The sequence below is a fragment of the Zerene cesonia genome, chromosome 8 (assembly GCF_012273895.1).
Source record: "Zerene cesonia ecotype Mississippi chromosome 8, Zerene_cesonia_1.1, whole genome shotgun sequence".
Classification (NCBI taxonomy): Eukaryota; Metazoa; Arthropoda; class Insecta; order Lepidoptera; family Pieridae; genus Zerene; species Zerene cesonia.
Genome location: NC_052109.1, coordinates 6,131,030 through 6,149,934, shown reverse-complemented (window position 1 = coordinate 6,149,934; position 18,905 = coordinate 6,131,030). Strand labels below are relative to the sequence as shown.

Below are 18,905 nucleotides of genomic sequence, written 5' to 3'. Positions count from 1 at the left end.
TTATATCGTTCTAGATAGGTCACCTGGTGGTTCAAATGACCCGTAATTTTTTCTATATGGGCCTGTAGTCTAATACAATTACATACAGCCGCTGGCATTCATGATCCTTATCTGATAAAACCGTCAGTTTTATTGCTTATAAATCTACACTCGTAATACCCATGTGGGAACAGGAACGATGTTAAAAGAATTCCGTTTGTATTCTGTTTCCCGAATGAATAAGTTATTACATATAAAAACTAAAGCAAAAGTTGCAAATTGTAAAAGTTGAATGAATTGTAAAATTGAAATTGTCTTGGTGGGTTTGAAGCATTTCGAAAAACAAATGTTTTTCCATTAAAATAATATTAATGTGAAAATTGAAGAAGGAAATATAAGTTGGAAAGAAGATCTATCATAAATATGTTCCACAACCTATTAACATTTCACTTTAAAGACAACCAAAAGGCTGGACTTGAATAGACATAATCAACCTTCGCTTTCCTTATGATTCCCTGGTACTTAATTCAATGAAAATCTTAGACGTCCATTCAAAGCGTGCTTGCTAACCTAAAAACTAATAATTTCAAATGAATATTCTACACACATATTTAAAAATGCAGATGCTATTCAAAATTGAGATGTGTCTCAGCCAGATTCTAAAGATTGAAAAAGTTTTAATTGCGTTGGGACTGATTACACAAGACTGTTTGATAAATCTTTTAATGTCTTCACTTTATATTTGGAATACTTGAACCCAGTATTAAATATAACGTGGTTTTTAATACATTTTGGTATAATTTAGGTTTTATAAGTGAACAACAGCATATAGTTTTGTTAAACAGACGAAATTAAGACAGTAATTTATACTATAAAGTTTACTAATATTACGTTACACTGTTAAACTGGTTAACTTATGTATTGTACGTTTATGTAAGTTTATCTATATATGTATGTATTTATACTTATATAAATTATGCTAAAAATTTGCTATGATACAAAAAAATCACAAAGATATCTCTTAACATATCTTTTAACGATTGAAAACCATACTAATATACGGACCATCAATCTGATTATTTGTCTTCTTATTCTTCTAGCAACGTAGTAATTTAATAGTGATTTCTTTTTAGTAAAATCAATGGATTTTGTTGATTGGTGTTGTGGTCGGGTGTGTGTGGTCGTGGAGTTGATTCGTTGGTTGTGTAAATGTGTGCGTGCGTCATTATAACTCTTGTAGACCCCGTAGTCCCTTTAAGTGTAAGGGTGGGCCCTTCTTTTATAGGGAATGCTTATCAATGACGTTAATGTTGAGTGATATTTCATTCATCAATACACGGTTTCTCACTTTATCGCATAATGAATGATATACGAAGAATAATGGTGCAAATAAAGGCATAAGTAAATACATTATTTATGTTAACTAGTCATTATGGAGATATCTATTCTATCTTTACTTGTATTATATGGTATTTGTATGTTTGTATGGGTTATCCAAAGGCAAACGACTTGAATTAAAAATGTATTATCCATTCTACGTAATCATATTAGAATAGGTTCTTATAATTTGCGGTAAAATTTTTATTATATTGTATTAACCCTTTATTTGCATAAAATAACTTAAAGTTTAAAAAATGCATAGTAGTAGTAAAACATAAACAAGAAGTGTAATTTAATTTATTTTTTTTTTTTTTGTATCGCATGTAACTTTGTTTAAAATTGTTGATTGGAAATAAAAAGGCTTTATTATTATTATTATTATGTGTATCTCTCCATAATACTCGGGTACCTCCAGAAGGAAAGCACCCGGTCTTTTGGAAGGCTTACGTGGGGACACAGATCCAACACGCAGAGGCCCTTTAGAGAATTTAATGTGTTGTGGGACACCAGCCGCAGCCTGCCCATGACTGCACTATAGAGATACAGCCCTGGGCAATCCGCGGCCGATGTAGGACTATTGCAAAAAAATGGCATGGAAAAAACTGGGCTATGGAAAGGGGGTGTTCGATGGATTGGTAGGTTGGGTCTATGGGAAACTATGGGCGTCTGCCTTTTCAACTTCGAAAAATTGAAAAATAATGGCAGACGGTGACTTGCCAGTTCGGTCGATGGGCTCCCAAAAAAGTTACCTAAAATGGCAACAAGGGAGCAACACCAGCTGACTGGCTAGGGGTGTAGAGAGGTGTGGCACCGGTTTCACCATCGCGGGCCCGCAGGCCCGGATTGGGTTTCCCCGCTATTACGCCATTAGACACTTCCAACCCCGAGCATATAGCTCTTGCATCTCCACTCTGGACGGCCAATTAAGGCAAGCCAGAGGTGGGGGATCCTGAACCTCATCATTGTTCACTCCGAACTGCCACCGAGACAGTCCGGAGGTGAGGACAGGGACCTCCCCCGGGAGAACTAAGGACCGCGGGGGCGCTACTCCCCGTCACCTCGCCACAAGGTGCCCTGCGGGCTTATTATTATTATTATTATATAACCCTTTATTTTCCTTTCAATAAATTTCTCATTTTGCTCGAGTTCAATATCATAGCTATCAGATTATAATGAAATAGAATATTTTGATCAGATTATTCATAATTTCGAACAGCAATAACCATCGAACGCATTCTAGAACGCTCGTTCTATTTTGAAATTAAATATATATTTTTTTATTTCCAGCCAACTTTGTGCCTGCGTATTCATATTTACTAAATTGGCTAGAGTTCACGCAAAATAGATCTTCAATTTTCTAGTTAAAAAGCTTTTTAAGTTATTTCCGATGCGCCTCCGTTTGCGTTGAACTGGGTCAGAGCTTGGATTTGTGTAGGGGTGTCACTTGTCAGGTATGTATATTCTACACTACTATAATTTTCAATACTATCTCATTATCTTATTATTACTATTGTTCGGTTATTCTCTGGAGATAAATTGGAGAGAATTCTTTCAAAGTTTTGCACGAATTTGGAATGGCTTCGAACTTTTCATTCAAGTAGAATGTCACCATTATAAACTTATAATGCTGAAGATAAACTTATCTTCAGCATTAACACATCAATTCATTTTATTTTTTTGCCAATTACAAGGATATTTCGCCTCTGCCAGCCCTGCGCTGACATCCCCATGACCTGGTGACCTGTGGCGCATTCAGTGACACGTACAATAGGTATTTAATAAAAATTCTCACAATGCACTCGTTTAATATTATAATATCTGCTTTACGCAACGATAATCCAAATGGAGTGTATTACGTTTGATATTAAAACGGCCATTAACTCGCGTTTATTATTAATTATTGGTCAACCTTTATTTATATTTCCTTATTTGTTATGTAATGTGTAAATAAAAGATAATATAATATTGTGGTTAAGTAATAATACTCAAAATCTCAAAATCCTTCAAGTCGACAAGTCTCTTGAATTTGTCGCTATCCGCAAATTGTAACATAAAGGACATTATAAAAATTTATTATCTTTCCATCAAGCATCAAAGTCTATGTGATATATTTTTGCTACTCGACTATTATATTATCTAAATATAGTTTTGGTGTAAAGCAGGTGGCTTTGTTCTTTCATGCAAATTAGCTAGAGGGAGCAGAAAAAAAAGCTTATTTATATACATGTTGTAGGACGATAAAAAGTCTCGAGTAATTTAAGCATACAGGATAGACGTTAAAAATTCAAATTAATTCATTTATATGCAAAGAAGCAAAATATGTACACCTATTCGGCACTATTCTAAATTTGAAATTCGAGATTCAAATATCGAACAAACTTTTATTATTCCACATTTAAAATTAGCGGCCACCATGAATAAGCTTAATTAAAAACGTCTCGAGTTCAAAAACATTTGAATGTTATCAAGTGTTTTTTCATTATATAAAGGGTAATTATACGAGTAATCATTGAACAACTTTTGTCAAATCAATTAACCCAGATAATTGAATGTGGGAAAAGAGTCATACACCGTTATTTTACTATACACTTTTTTATTTATTTATTTCTATATAACATACTAGCTGCGCCCCGCGGTTTCACCCGGGTAAGTCCGTATCCCGTAGGAATATCGGAAAAAAGATGCTTGTATGTAATTCCAGTTGTCCAACTGTCTACGTACCAAATTTCATGGCAATCGTCCTCAGTAGCAGAACTATTCTGCTGTGTCGCTAAGGCGCAACAACCATAAAGCTGTTCAGTCTACACAAGCTTCAACTATTCATGTTTCCAGGTGGGTCATCTGATAACTACCAGCCTTTAGGCATCAGCGGTGTAAGCGCAGTACAATCATACCGTTATGAACCTTCCAGAATATATATGCTTATTAGCTTTCCGCCCGTGGCTTCGCCCGCATAGTTCACGTTCCTGCGACATTTCCGGGATAAAAACATCAAAATATTTATTTCTCGGATCACCTACGTTTCAAATTTGATCCAAATCCGTGCTACAGTTCCTGAGATAAGCGCGTTCAAGCAAACAAACAAACTAATCAGTGTCATGTATTAGTATACATATGTATGTGCAAGTTAATGTAACACCTTTACGTGATTATCATGTTTTTACGACGGTCCATATCATCATTAAACCTATCCATAAATATAAATCAAGAAAGAAGAAAGAAAGAATAACATTTATTTTGACACAGACATACACACACACAACAGATCAATCAGAAAAAACAGAAGCATACAATAAAAAAAATAAGAGAAAAAAAAAATTACACTTAACAATTATGTGTGGCTGAAAATCACTCACTTTAAACTATATGATTTCTTTATTCATATTTCATGTTTAGATTTAAGAGTAATATCTAATATCGCTACCATTTACCGATCGTTTATCAATAAGCATTTGTTTATCCTGTTTGCTACTAATGATTTAATCTATACTAATTTTATAAAGCTGAAGAGTTTGTTTGTTGGAACCCAGTAATCTCAGGAACTACTGGTCCAATTTGAAAAATTCTTTCAGTGTTAGATAGCCCACTTATTGAGGAAGGTTATAGGCTATATATGTACCACGGGCGAAGCCGGGGCGCACCGCTAGTAAATAATAATTTCCGTACTAGTTATGCGATCAATTTTAATATACTCGCACTAGACCTCATAAAGTTGGTTATATATAGGAGTCTGCAGTTGCTAACTGAGTATTAAATTCAATGCATTATGCTACAATATTAGGTATCCAAGGTAAGTCTGAAATCCTAGCCACACGGTTGCCGCTATGTTGTGTGATTAAAGCCGACAATATTTGCTGAGATTATATAATGTGATATTTTGTATTGTGCACTGTTTTATTTTAAGAATTGTGGAAAAATTACATTGTTTTGGTTGTTGGTTGCTTATTCTAGACGTAAATACCTTCATATACATAATTTCCATGGATAAACATTCATCAAATACATTGTTTTTTCCCTAGTATAACATGAATACTAATTCAATCAACTGGTTTTAGTTTTTTTTTTCGCTGTTAATTTTTCCTTTACGTATATTTACATATTCATTTACCACTTCTATTTCTAAATGATTTGTTATGTTCTTTCTACAATATAATGTTTTTTCGAACTGTTCCTATATCCTTATGTGAACTAGAATATGTCGCTTCTTTAGTATTCTTCCTTTATATAGGCCTTATCCCTATAAGGCCTATATGTAACGCTTTGAACTTTGTTTGAATGTATCATTTTTATTGGTTTTATTATGTGTTTTAATTTTTTTTTTCTCCATAGGTTTTCTCGCTATAAGGGGTCAGTCACAAATCAGGAGGAACTTGCAGACAAGGGTCATCAATATAAAAACAGTGTGTTGTGTGTTGAGTTTCGTCAAAGCATTCTACAGGTATTCAGAATGACAGCCCTTTACATGGTCAGGTATGATTTTGGTGGGAAACCAAGAGACTGATTCTATTTTAGAAGCATATTTTATTATTCAAATTATTACCTACACATATAATTAACACGGATTATGACAAGCTAAAACATTATGCAATCAGCTCCTTTAAAAGTATATGGACAACTAGCTGCACCCCGCAGTTTCACCCACGTGTGTATCCAGTAGGAATATCGGGATAAAAAGTTGCCTATGTGTTATTCCAGTTGTCCAAATTTGTTGTTAAAAGGTTGAGCAGTTTTTGCCTGAAAGAGTAACAAACATCCATACATACATACATCCATCCATACTTACAAACTTTCGCGTTAACAATATATAGTAGGATAATTAAATAAATCAAACGTGTTACTGTCAATATTATGTTATATTAGTATCCAATTAGTACAATACTACTTATCATTGTTAATTTATTAATAAACTAAAGAGGACTGAGGAAGGAAAATACAACTTATTGTGGAATATCCCCGTTATACTATAATATTTGTAGGAATTATAATGAAAGGGCTGTTAAAGGTTAAATTAAATAAATATTTTTAATCCTATTAATTAACATCCAAATACTAAAAGTCAAGCAGACTTATCATTATTGCATGTCTTCTTAATTTGAAAAGTTCCTAGTTTTGATTTTATAAATTATATTTGTGAAATAATAGCTGTTCGCCCCGGCTTCGCCCGTGACACAAATATAATCAGTGAGCTTGCTAATGGTGTAAGAATTTTTTAAATCGGTAAAACAGTGTTTATGTGAAAACGTTACGAATCTACAAGAATAAAAAAAATCCTCTTTAAAATATTAGTGTAGAAGAAAGCCCTCGATAAGAGAATGGTACAGTGGTTATCCTTATGGATAATCACTAGTAGGACTGTTTTGTTATATCTGAACAGTTCTAGACTGATCCCAGTTAGTCACTTAAGACTGGAAGAGCACAGCTAGCTCCATACATTCTACCATATTGCGTAGATTCCCCACTTACTCGGGGATAAATTTGATTAGTGTCATGTCTGAGGGCGATAACAGTGGTCTTGCTTACGCCAAGCTTTGTCAGCTTATTTATTAATTACCTATTATCTAAATTAGTAAATATATTTTTTTTTATGGCAGGGCAAGCAAAGGAGCAGGTGGGCCACCTGATGTTAAATGGTCACCACCGCCCATAAACAAAAGTAAATAGTAATATATATATAATAATAATAGTAAGTAAATAGTAGTACTGTTTAGTAGTATCGTGTACTGGATAAGCGGCTACTCTCTTTGCAACATTACATTAGTCTTATGCTATTGCAGTTTGAGATACATGATAAATTTTAGACATATCAGACACTAGCGGTCCGCCCCGGCTTCGCCCGTGGTACATATGTAGCCTATAACCTTCCTCAATAAATGGGCCATTTAACGATGAAAGATTTTTTCAAATCGGACCAGTAGTTCCTGAGATTAGTGCGTTCAAACAAACAAACTCTTCAGCTTTATAATATTAGTATAGCTTCTGTTGTGTTATATCACTTGCAAACATATATCCAAAGTTTCTCATTTCATATTGTAGTAACATCAAAAAATTTGCTTTAACAAAACTTAAACGGACATCAATAGTTTAAACATTACATAAATATACATTATACGGAACCCCCTCCGTATTTCGTCGGTTTGTGATCGATTTTTGTTCCTTCTCAAACTTTAGTATGGATATGGATACAGAATCACACAAACGCATGCAAACGATTTATGAACACCCTGAAAGGTACTCAAAGTAAGGACTACTCGAGTATCCAGGTCGTGCAAGGTACAGCGAGGCGATCAAAAGAAGCGTTACAATGTATAAGTTATAGGTTAAGTACAACGATCGTATTAATTACGTTGGCCACGCTTGAATGGCTTATGCGTTTCTTTTATACGTTAACGGCGGATGCAATATTCATGTTATTTATGGGAGTAAAGTAGCTATAAAATTTACATTAGAGTAAGCAATGGAATATAAATAAATAAGAATTATTTTACGTAAAAAAATAACTATATTCGAATTTGCAAAAAGGAGCACGCAAAAGAAAGATAAAGCATCGCAAAAATTTTGTATACCGAACCGTTTTTTCTTCTATATCAATCACATCGCTAAAAAGCAACACAAAAGTTTTTTAAACGGTACGAATTTTATAATTCCATACTTAACGGTTCATTTGTTTGACGCGGCATATTTGCATCCCTTAACATAGGTCGGTCAAACAGACCACAAGCAACACGTAACATACGGTAGTATTTTAAAACCCGTGGATAAAAGCAAAAAAGCATAGCGCAACGACAAACTGGGACGCGTATCTGCGCTCAGGATACACTCCTTTCGTAGTTTCAGGGTTAGTGACCCCGCAATGCTCTAGGTCTGTGTTTCGTGTTTTTACCAGAGCTAAAAGCGGTAATTTTCGCGGATGCACATAAAACTTCATGTTTCATGTACTTGAAACACGCTTCATGTTAAAAACAGAAGTAAATACACTGTTGCTATGGCCAAGCAATACGTATACCATATACCGTGCAATATGTATCATGGAAAGTGTAAGAGAAACAATAATACATTTTAAAAAGTAAGGCAGCAATTAATCTTATATGTTCTTTCAAAGTGATACAGTTTTTACTAATTTGTTATCATGTCTTAATTAAATTCTTGTAAGATTAATTAGTCTTTTGTGCAGTAGGAACGCAGAAATGATATTTATTGTACTTTTTATGTGTAAATTAATTAAATTCGAAGTTTTAACGTGTCCGCCATACACATGTGGAGGCAGGCGTTATAGATAGTGAGCATAGGGTAATTTAAAGAGGACCTATTATATAGTATAGATATTATAATATTTCATTAATCTATTTAAACAGTATACGTAACAAAAAAGTAAAAATAATTACAATTATATTGTTAGTCTGTAATCAAATTAATTGATAACGATTCCGTGCTCTCTTTTATCGACAAACAAGAAAACCATAGCAATTGATTCGGGAACAGTTTTTAAAAATCGTATCAGGTCGTTAATTTCAAGAAATTGAAACAAATAACATTTAGTACCCTCTCAATATTATTGCAGTAAGGTACAGATAATAAATTATAGCTTAATAAATACCAAAATAAATTTACGATAGGTCTTTTGTACCATACTGATAGCAGGGTTATTGAACTTGCGCGTCACAGTATAGGAAAAAGCTTTCAGTGAGCGTTTAATGGATGCAGCACAGATTCATTATGGCGGTCGTTTTTTAATTATTGCTGCGATTGAATATACAGGCAACAACTCTTTTATATCGTTCATTTGATATAATTGTGTTATTTAGGCAATTGAATACGCAATGGTGGAGGAAATAAAATTATGTTCGTGGAAACAGTTCTAGAGATTTTAATCGTTGTAGATATTTTTATTTGTGATAATTTCTGTTATAACTAACTTGTTTATAGCGAAAACCTTATTTTGGTTATGGTGCTTTATTACGGGGAGTTAAATAGACTTTTTAATACTTATTAGGCAGTATCGTACTATGATTTTTTTATGTAGCACAGTATTTAATTACAAATTTAAAAATAGGGTTGTTACAGTTCAGTAACAAATTTATGAATCAAAGTTTCATTCGCATAAAATCACAATTGTTTGTAAGTGCGAAACGGGCGAGTTAAAAATGTAACAAGTTGGGGAAATTTAAAAAAATATTCCCGTGTAAATTTTCATCTGTAGGCTGCGATAGCCGGTGTTTCAAGCTCCGCTGAGCTCTTATTTAAAAAAAAAAACAGTAGCTGGGGTGAAGGAACTCTAACTAACTTATTTGACTTTACTGCAACCAAATTGTAACTTCACAGCCAATAAAAACCTTATTTAATGCAAAATAAAACTACGTTGACGTTTAGTGTCAATATTTTTAAATATGCAAAAAAAGACAAGTCAGCCTCGCCCTGAGAAACGAAGAAATGGTATCATAAAAATATATTGATAATCGAAATCACTACAGCTCGTTAGCACAATTACCTACATTCTACGAACAATCGGATATATTTAGCGTGTCCATAAAGAGAACATAATGCAGGCACGGTGATTCAATCAATCGTTCATACAGCGGATATGAATCTATGCGTCGCCAACACATCCCTACGATATAAGGCGGTACACACATACATTTCCGTAGACGAAGCCTCCCAGAATGACAATCAGTGTATTGTCTATTGTTGTGAGTGTTATACCTTACTTTATTTCTAGGGCGTTCGGATAAAAGCAATTAATTAGGAGCTGGTGTGTGACATACCTAGTTGTTGGTGCCCGCTGTATTATGGAATTGTCATCTTGATTTATATCTGTAATGGTAAATAATTGTATTAGTCATAAATGTAAATGTTTAGAGCATTTATATATATCTACGTTACACACATACGAAGAGATGTGATAATCATCTGGCCCAAGGTACAGATAACATAATACTATAACATTATGCAGATTTTCGACGATACCGTACCGACTTAAACACCATTTTTAAATAAGTATCTTTATATGTACTGTGTATGCGTCAAATAAACTGCGCTTCGTTTGATTGAGTGTGTCTAGTTGTGATTGAGGGTGTCTAGTTGTCTACAATATGCATTTATTGGAATTGCAATGCTATTTTATAGATTAGTTATGCGCAAGTGATCATTGGTTTAAATAAACTTGTTATTTGTGTAACGGCATATAAATTTTGGCGGTAAAATAAGACGTCCAGTCTTATTTTCAAGTGAACATTTTTGCTAAACAAACCATCATTATATGCCGATTTATTTAAATCTAAAAACTCGTGAAACGATGCGATTCGCAACACGTAACAGTCGCAAAAATACGGTTATAAAGTCAGTATTTAAATCGCGCTTGAAATAACAATGACCTCTTCGCTATTAAATATTCGTTAGAGGGCTATTAGTTGAGGCGATGGAGTCAACTCATTTGGGTAGACCGGAACATAACGCACCAGCGTCGGTAACTACTTATGTGAATTTATTTTGGGTTTTTGAGCTTTAATACGTGGTAAGAATACAACCGCAAATATTGGGCTGTGAGTGAAAAACCTTTATAATATGTGGGCAATCTGAGGAACGCAGTAAAAAAAAAAAATTTATGTGGAGCAATAATATATTAGAAATTCAAAACCACATATATCGAAGGATAATTATTTATTATCAATTTTTTCGATCTACATACGATTTGAATAGTCACATTTTATAAAATAGCACAAATTTTATTATTCCTTATGCGTCTGCTCTCATCAAAATTCATTTGGGTGGTCTGGAACACATCAGCATTTTGGTAACCAAGTAAATTTCCGTTTGAGTTAGTGAGCCTTAAAAAAATATATTTGTGCCTGATAAGATTATACAAAAAGCGAATTTTAGTTTGTGGTGGGTGATATCCGGAACAACTGATACAAATAATGATGATAAAAAATTTAACGTATTTTTCAGTTATTGAATTTGTTCATAATTTATAAGCCTTACATGTTTCTTGTATCCATTCCTAAAAAAAGTAATAAAAAAACTACAGCTTGGAGCAGTCCAAGGAAGTTAACATATTGAAACGTAGAAAGGTCTTTACCCTTTTAAATGATAAAATAATAACAAGATCCACATACTTCCCCGATGTGTAATACGTCACGACCCATTAGATTTAATTAGGGATGTCATTATAAGGAACAATGAATTGTTTCCGCAGTTATACCTAGCTTGTATTGCAGGTCTATATGTAAATAGGGAATGGGGATGGCGCGAAAGGCTTCTGTATTCAGTTACGTTGCATGTATTGTGTTACAATTAATATAAATACGGTTTTAGCACAGTTTAATTGGCGCGATTCCAATAATAAAACATGTTGGGTTGCTGGTGACATATTTTTTGATATAGAAATTGAAATGTTGCCACTAGTAGAATCTGGAAAATATCGTAAGGGCCTGGGACTTCAATCGAAACGTTGGAGGTTCGAGAACAGACGATATAATAGTCAATTTTTGACTATTATATTCCAATTTATCTGCATATTATCCACATTACTACTCGAAATAGTGAGGAGAAACTCGAAATAGTCTCAATCAGTATTGTATTGGCAGTGCCTAAGCATTTACATAATAGCAACAAGGAAGCATCATTGATAGATAGATATAATATAACCAAATCAGTTATTTGAAATATTTTCTATTACATTATTTTTTTTATTTTTTTTTTTATGTCATAACGGGCAACTGAGCTGGTGGTTCGCCTGATGGTAAGCGATCACCACCGCCCATGAACATTCGCAAAGGTTGGGCCTCTGCGAATGCGCTTCCCGCTTTTTTGGGATAAGGGAAAAGGAATGGATTAACGTCTGGAAAGAAGGAATGGACTGGGACGGGTGAGGAAAAGGAAAGGGATATTTGATTCCAAAACAAATATGATGAATGATTGATGCCCTGTGCAATAGTGGAAGTGAGTTTATTATTACGTTCATTAGCCATATGGAGATATGTTGGATGGGCTGCCGCTTAATTCAATACTAATTTTATCATGGAGATATTTGTTAGTGCTTGGTATTTAGGTTGGTTGGCTACAATAAATAATATAGAATGATAAATGCATAAATCTATGTTATTTATTTATTTAAACAAGTATATGTAAACTGTATCAAGCATCCGATGAAAATTAATATGATGAAGGACATAATACTAATTTTCGAGAAAAGTAAAGACAACTTAATGATTTTAGAGCTTATCACATATACATATAAAGTACAAATTAGCATAACACAACTTTTACTGGTGCAAGCGCAAAACTGAACACTGCTGTCATTGATCTCCTTGCTTTCCAAAGAGACATATAATCAGTATTCAGTGCAGTCGCATACCGAGAAAAATATTATATTTAGCGGATGGAAATCGTATCGCGTTTATGTACTATTTGAGAAGGTTCGCCTTCAATGTTTTATGTTTATTTGTATAAAGAAAAGATTGATGCAGTCATAAATATGGCTTAGATGTTTTTATCGATATAATGATTCATAGTATCATAGATGTGGTTGGTACATACATACATTATGTACGAAAATTATAACGAAATAAATAATGCATTAAAGAACCATTTGAAAACATACTGTTTGAATTACTAAATACATATAAGGTAAGGTAAGTCAGACTATTTCTTTTTTACGATAATAACTTCTATTCTTTTTGTTTCGGCCTGTATCAGATCTTAGTGGAAAATCGGAATTCAAATAATACTTCAGTATCTATAATCATCGGAATAACACTTTTATGTAATGTTTTTTCTGAAAACCAATCACCGCAATCGCGTGCATATATCTACTCAAGAATGATAACAAGACAGAAATACGAGTAAAAAATATTCATACATTTATGGTTAAAGTAGGTATCATGAGCTAGTATTTCAATTGCTCTGTAAGAAGTTATTTAATACCCTGTAATCCCATTGATATCTGCCGATGAATATAATTAGATTACTTATTGCAATGCGGTGATACGGTCTGCAACGAAAGTTGCTAAGTTTTTTATGTAAGTTTTTTTTACTGAGTTTTTTAAGTTCAAATTTTTTTGTACTCTGACAAAAAAATATGAACTCTTCACTTTTATTGCCCTGGTGTGATGGATGGCGTCCAGGTTGGTATTTTATATGATTAACTATAACTTTTTAAATAATTAAGTAACTACTGAATAAATTATCAAATCTAGCTCTTTATTTCTAAACGATTTAAATTGCTGACCGTACCATAAGACGTTGAGTATCGCATGATAAAAATCGCTAATTTAAGGCCGCTTGAATAATATTATAGTTTAAACTGCTTGTATTTGCAATATATATCTATGTTATACGAGATTGTCGCGGATGTCCATTTCAAAATGCAAATCTGGATGTGTTTTGTTCTCTTATATAGAATTTATAAGACCACATTGTTACTAATAAATGCTCTATTGACATTGGTAGGATTGCTTTCATTATTAATTATGAAAATCGTCAATGGATTATGCACGTTTTTCTTAGAACTCTTTGTTAATACAAAGATAAACTATTATAATAATACTAGCTGCGCCCCGCGGTTTCACCCGCGTAAGTCCGTAGCCCGTAGGAATATCGGGATAAAAAGCTGCCTATGTTATTCCAGTTGTCCAGCTGTCTACGTACCAAATTTCATTGCAATCGGTTCAGTAGTTTTTGCGTGAAAGGGCAACAAACACACACACATCCTTACAAATTTTCGCATTTATAATATTAGTAGGATTTTTATAATAGTTTTTTGTTCTCTATAAGGTATATATATATATTGATACGTAGTGAGTGTTATCTAGTACATATTAAAGTATTTCCTTTATTATAATGCAGATTTGAGAAAGTAAAATTTCGAACATCGCAAATTTCGTAGGATATTTATTCCTCTTGTTAATTGGCAGTTTATATATAACGTATAAAAATATCTCGAATAAATTAGGGCAGGATAAAAAGCAGTACGTAGGTGGCTATAATCCGGCTCCCGAATAGCAGGTGCGTTCAGCTGCCGCCTGCAAAAGTATTGCAAAATATAATTAACATTTTTTAGCGTTCCCTCGATTTAAAAGTGATTTAAGTTTGCAAGGTGTTCGTGACAAGATGTGATGAAGGTGTCTGTTTGTTTAACAGGGCTCATTTATTCATGAACTTTCCTTTTTTGTGTAATGAGATTTTTTTTCAATAATTTTTCAGGGATAGACAGAAGACATGTATGGAAAAACGATTTTTACATTCTTTCTTAAATATTTATGATTTGCGGTCCGCCCCGGCTTCGCCCGTGGTTCATATATAGCCTATAGTCTTTCTCAATAAATGTGCTATCTAACACTGAAATAATTCTTCAAATCGGACCTGTAGTTCCTGAGATAAGTGCGGTCAACCAAACAAACAAAGCTGTAGATAGGACAAGACTTACCAATGGGTCTGATGTCGACTTACCAATGGGTTTCTTATAACTTATTGTTAATATATTAAGAGATATTATAAAATCAACATCACGCATGTCTTCAGATTTCTGGGAAACAGACGATCAAACTGCAGATGCCCAACTGTGGCGAGATTAAGCCAATTTTCAAAAGGTATACTTATATTTTATCTCAACTGCCCTTGAATAATAAACTTGGTATAATGTTAGCAGGTGTTGTCGATAAAACCGCATTAATGCGATGAAAGGTGCACGTGATATGGCATCACTGTACTATATTACCAGTGTGGTAGTAGTGTCCTGCGGCGTTGTTCGCTTTTAATTAGATACCGTTTGTTTTTGAAGGTATTCGTACTTGAAGTTTGTACTAATCAGTCGTTAGGAAAGATAATTACTAAGACATATAAATTATTGAAATCAAGTGTTTTTTATAAAAAATTTTTAAAAGAACATCAGTTTATTTATAATGTGAAAATATTGCAACTACCTGTTTTGCTACGGGGTTTTCATATTTTTAAGGGAATTTCAGCAGTCGGGAATTAAAGTTTGTAAAAGAAAATTACAAATTTAAGCCTAATATCCCATAAGTTTTTAAACGTGTCTGAGCTATTGAGAATACGTTATTGTGCCTGTCTATTGATATATGACATACTAAGTCAATAATTATTTATATAAATTCAAAATTATTAATGAGGTTGGTAGCTAATTTTAGAGATCGCCATCACCAGGGCACGGTACAACCGTCACCGGGGCGTCATTTAAAACGGTTATCTGTGGTAGTATTTAACGACGATAATGTTTCTATTTTAAAGCTACGAATTACAAGATTACTACGTATGCGCAGCCAATGACTTGCGTTCCAGTCATTAAAGTTGTAATGATATGGACATCGTGACGGCAAATTGTTACCGTGGAAATACTGTTAAAGTTTTGTTGTATGTCGTATGAGATCGGTATTCTAGGCGTTTGTAATAGTTTTCTCAGACTGGGATGTCACGTTAAATAAAGAAAGTATTTGTAAAGTCTCCCCGTGACCACGCTCGCTGTAAAGTGTTCGAAACGTTGGGTTAATGATATAATGAATAAATCGCGTTTAAAATCCGTTAAAAAGTTTTTAATTTCTAAGTATTTGTAAACTTAAATTAGCTTGTAGTTGAGATAAAATCGTAGGTTACCTGTATCTCTTCTTTTAAGCTTTTATAGTATGGACTACAGTGAGTACGAATTTATGATGATTCTTCTGTTTTTTGCAAAAGTAAATATTTAAACAGTTAATAGAAGTGAACTTTTCCTTTTGTGGATACGAAACATTTACATCATTCCTTTGTTCCGCAGAGGCTCATATCCCTTTGTCAAAGGACATTCCTCTTTAAACACGAATTTTCAAGAGGTTCCCGTAAATGTAACTGAAATCTGAAAAGTAATTCTTGACATAGATTTCAGTCTAGCCGTAATTGCTTTTATGACGGTAAATTGAATACAAGAGAGTGGAATGCCTCGAGGAAAAGAATAATTAATTAAAAAAGATTTATAAAACAACTAGCTTTGTAGCGTAGGCTAGGATTAAGGTGTTTTTGTACGTATTGCTTGTCGGCTTTATTTAAATGATATTTGATATAAATAAAAAAGAAATATTTAATAATTCTAGATAATATTTATAGTCATAGACATACCATTATTCCACAGCAGAAATACAGAAAGGAGAAAATCAAACAATTGTGTAAAATGCGAATATTATTAAGTGATGAAGCCAAAATCGTCCTCACATCGGTATAAGATACGGAGAAAGTTTCTGTTACACTGGTTTTCAGTGACGACCGTTAGATTACGACTTTATAGTTTTCCATGTCGTTAACACGTAATTGCTATTTATTAATCTGTGGCATAAAGCAAGATAAGGTTCCTCAAAAATATACCACGATTGCCGAACAAGCGCCGACCGACCACCGAGACGTCTTCATCGAAAATCCCTTAAAAGTCAAACGTATAGTAATTATACTAAGAGGGTGCAGATACCATGAGGTGACTCCATTCGTGCTGCCGCTGACCGTATTTGCATACGGAGCGTGGCAGCACGCAACCGTTTCCTACCCATCTATTAGTCACACCCATTGGCTGGCGCTAGCATCTCCATATAAAACTATTTGTATTATCTCGAATTTCTCGAAATATATATATTTAACTGTAACGGACTTAGTATCATACGTGGTCTGAAGAGAGCCCAACAAGTTTTTTAACACATCTATAGTGGAGAATACTCATACCCACAGCTTTTTTTTACCTTTTTGGCGGTATTTTTAACCCTTGACATGACACATTTGACCGTGTGTGTGAAATATAGGTGAGAATAAAAAAAACTGAAATATAACTCTCATTTTACCTTCATTCATGCAGAATACACACACAAGCAGGCACTCAACCAGCTACTGGCTATAGCAGCGTGAATATGAAATTTACACCAATAGTAATTCAATAGGATATCTCAGCGGCCGGCACGCTCGCTCCATCATTGATTAATTACGTCAAGTTCTCGGCTGATTTAATTTATTGACTATTTATATTGATATAGGGTTATTTACCTATTCCAATAAACTAACAGATGCACTGTATAGGTAGACCTATGTACCAAAAACCGAGTTTAAGAGAAAGAAGGTTCTGTTCGGCTGTACATTTTTAATGAAAAATTCCGTTTTTTTTATTAGCGTAAGGGCTTGCCTGTTTTTCAGTTTTTGCTTATTAAAACACGCGAATGCATAGCGTTAGATAATTACTCCTTTAATGTCATGTTGGTTTTATGAAGTTCGCTGTAAGCGTGACCTGTGACCTAAATATTTTTGTATTCGGAATTTTTATTACTTCAGAATGACATGCATTGTATGATATTTTCATTAATTTTGTAACATATTAATATATTACATCATTCCAGGATCCTTACTTGTATTAATGTGAAAGTGAGTGAGTTTTATTTATTTCACGACGCAGAGGAGCGATCTTATGCTGTGATTTTTGTGTCTGGAAATGGTCGGGCAACAGAGTGATATAGGCATCTTTTTACAGGGCTACATACGCGGGCTAAGACATGGGTGAAAAGCTAGTATATAATAAATAAATGTAAAGTTTAAGTATTGAAAGTAACGGTGTTGTTATGAACCCGTTCTCAAGGGAGCTAATTAAATCAAGTATCAATCAACACTCAAGCGTCGGGAGTAAAGAGTGCGAACGAAAAAAGTATCAGAATAAAAGAAGTAGATTATTTTCACACACTTTAATATGGTGACCTATACGCTCCATGTATTTTATTTCCTAGTGTTTTATTATATGCAATAATAAATAATATATATCTATTGATATTTTAGAAAGACTCAAAAGCCTATAATAAGAGACTGTGACATACTCGAACCTAACAAACGAAATGGACGTGCTATTAGAAGTAGAAAGAATCACACCTTTAACCCTGTATAGTTTTATAAATTATACAGCAAATTGCACGCAATAGTAATTAGCCATAAATTTTGCAGAACCACTTCTGCAATTTTATACGGATAAAAAACTGCACATAAAGTAACCATTTCTCAGTCTTTGCTCAGTTGTTACGCGTTTTTATATCTCTGAAGCTAATTAATATCTCGTGTAATCGTAATTTGATCAAACTTTAATAGTATTTTGATTAAGCATCCCCAGTACTTTGGATATTTCTGCGGCGGACTAATTGTATCTTGTATATTTACAATAGTGAAGCGGCAGTTAATGTAGAGAATTTATTTGTTATGTTTTATTGCTTGCTTTTTGCCGTCAATAATGTAACGGCGGGATTCACTTGTTACTGCTTTTACTGTTTATAGAATTAAAGACAAAGGAGGTTGCGGTGAATGATAAAATGTAGTGACTGAGAGTGTTATTAAATATAATGCTTTGTGGATGTGGACAACGTCCACAACTTTTAGTTTTAATTATATACAACATTAATACTAAAAAAATATATTTGATTGTGGTAATAAGGAAACTGATTAAAAAAAAACCATTAATAAAAAAAAATCATGAACTATACTTAGTCTGGCCATAAATACTGTTACACTTAATTATAAAAAAATATTACATTTGAATTTCGAATCTGTCA

At 33.5% G+C, this 18,905-nt stretch overlaps 1 protein-coding gene across 2 annotated transcripts in view; it reads right to left on the bottom strand.

The window, feature by feature from the left end:
* The window catches only part of LOC119828843 (myosin-I heavy chain), an 80,524-nt gene that overhangs the window by 46,588 nt on the left and 15,031 nt on the right, over positions 1–18,905 (bottom strand). For both annotated transcript variants that reach the window (XM_038351128.1, XM_038351129.1), the window contains exon 2: positions 10,119–10,167. The gene's annotated coding sequence lies outside the window, so the exon portion shown is untranslated. The remainder of the gene's footprint in view (positions 1–10,118; positions 10,168–18,905) is intronic.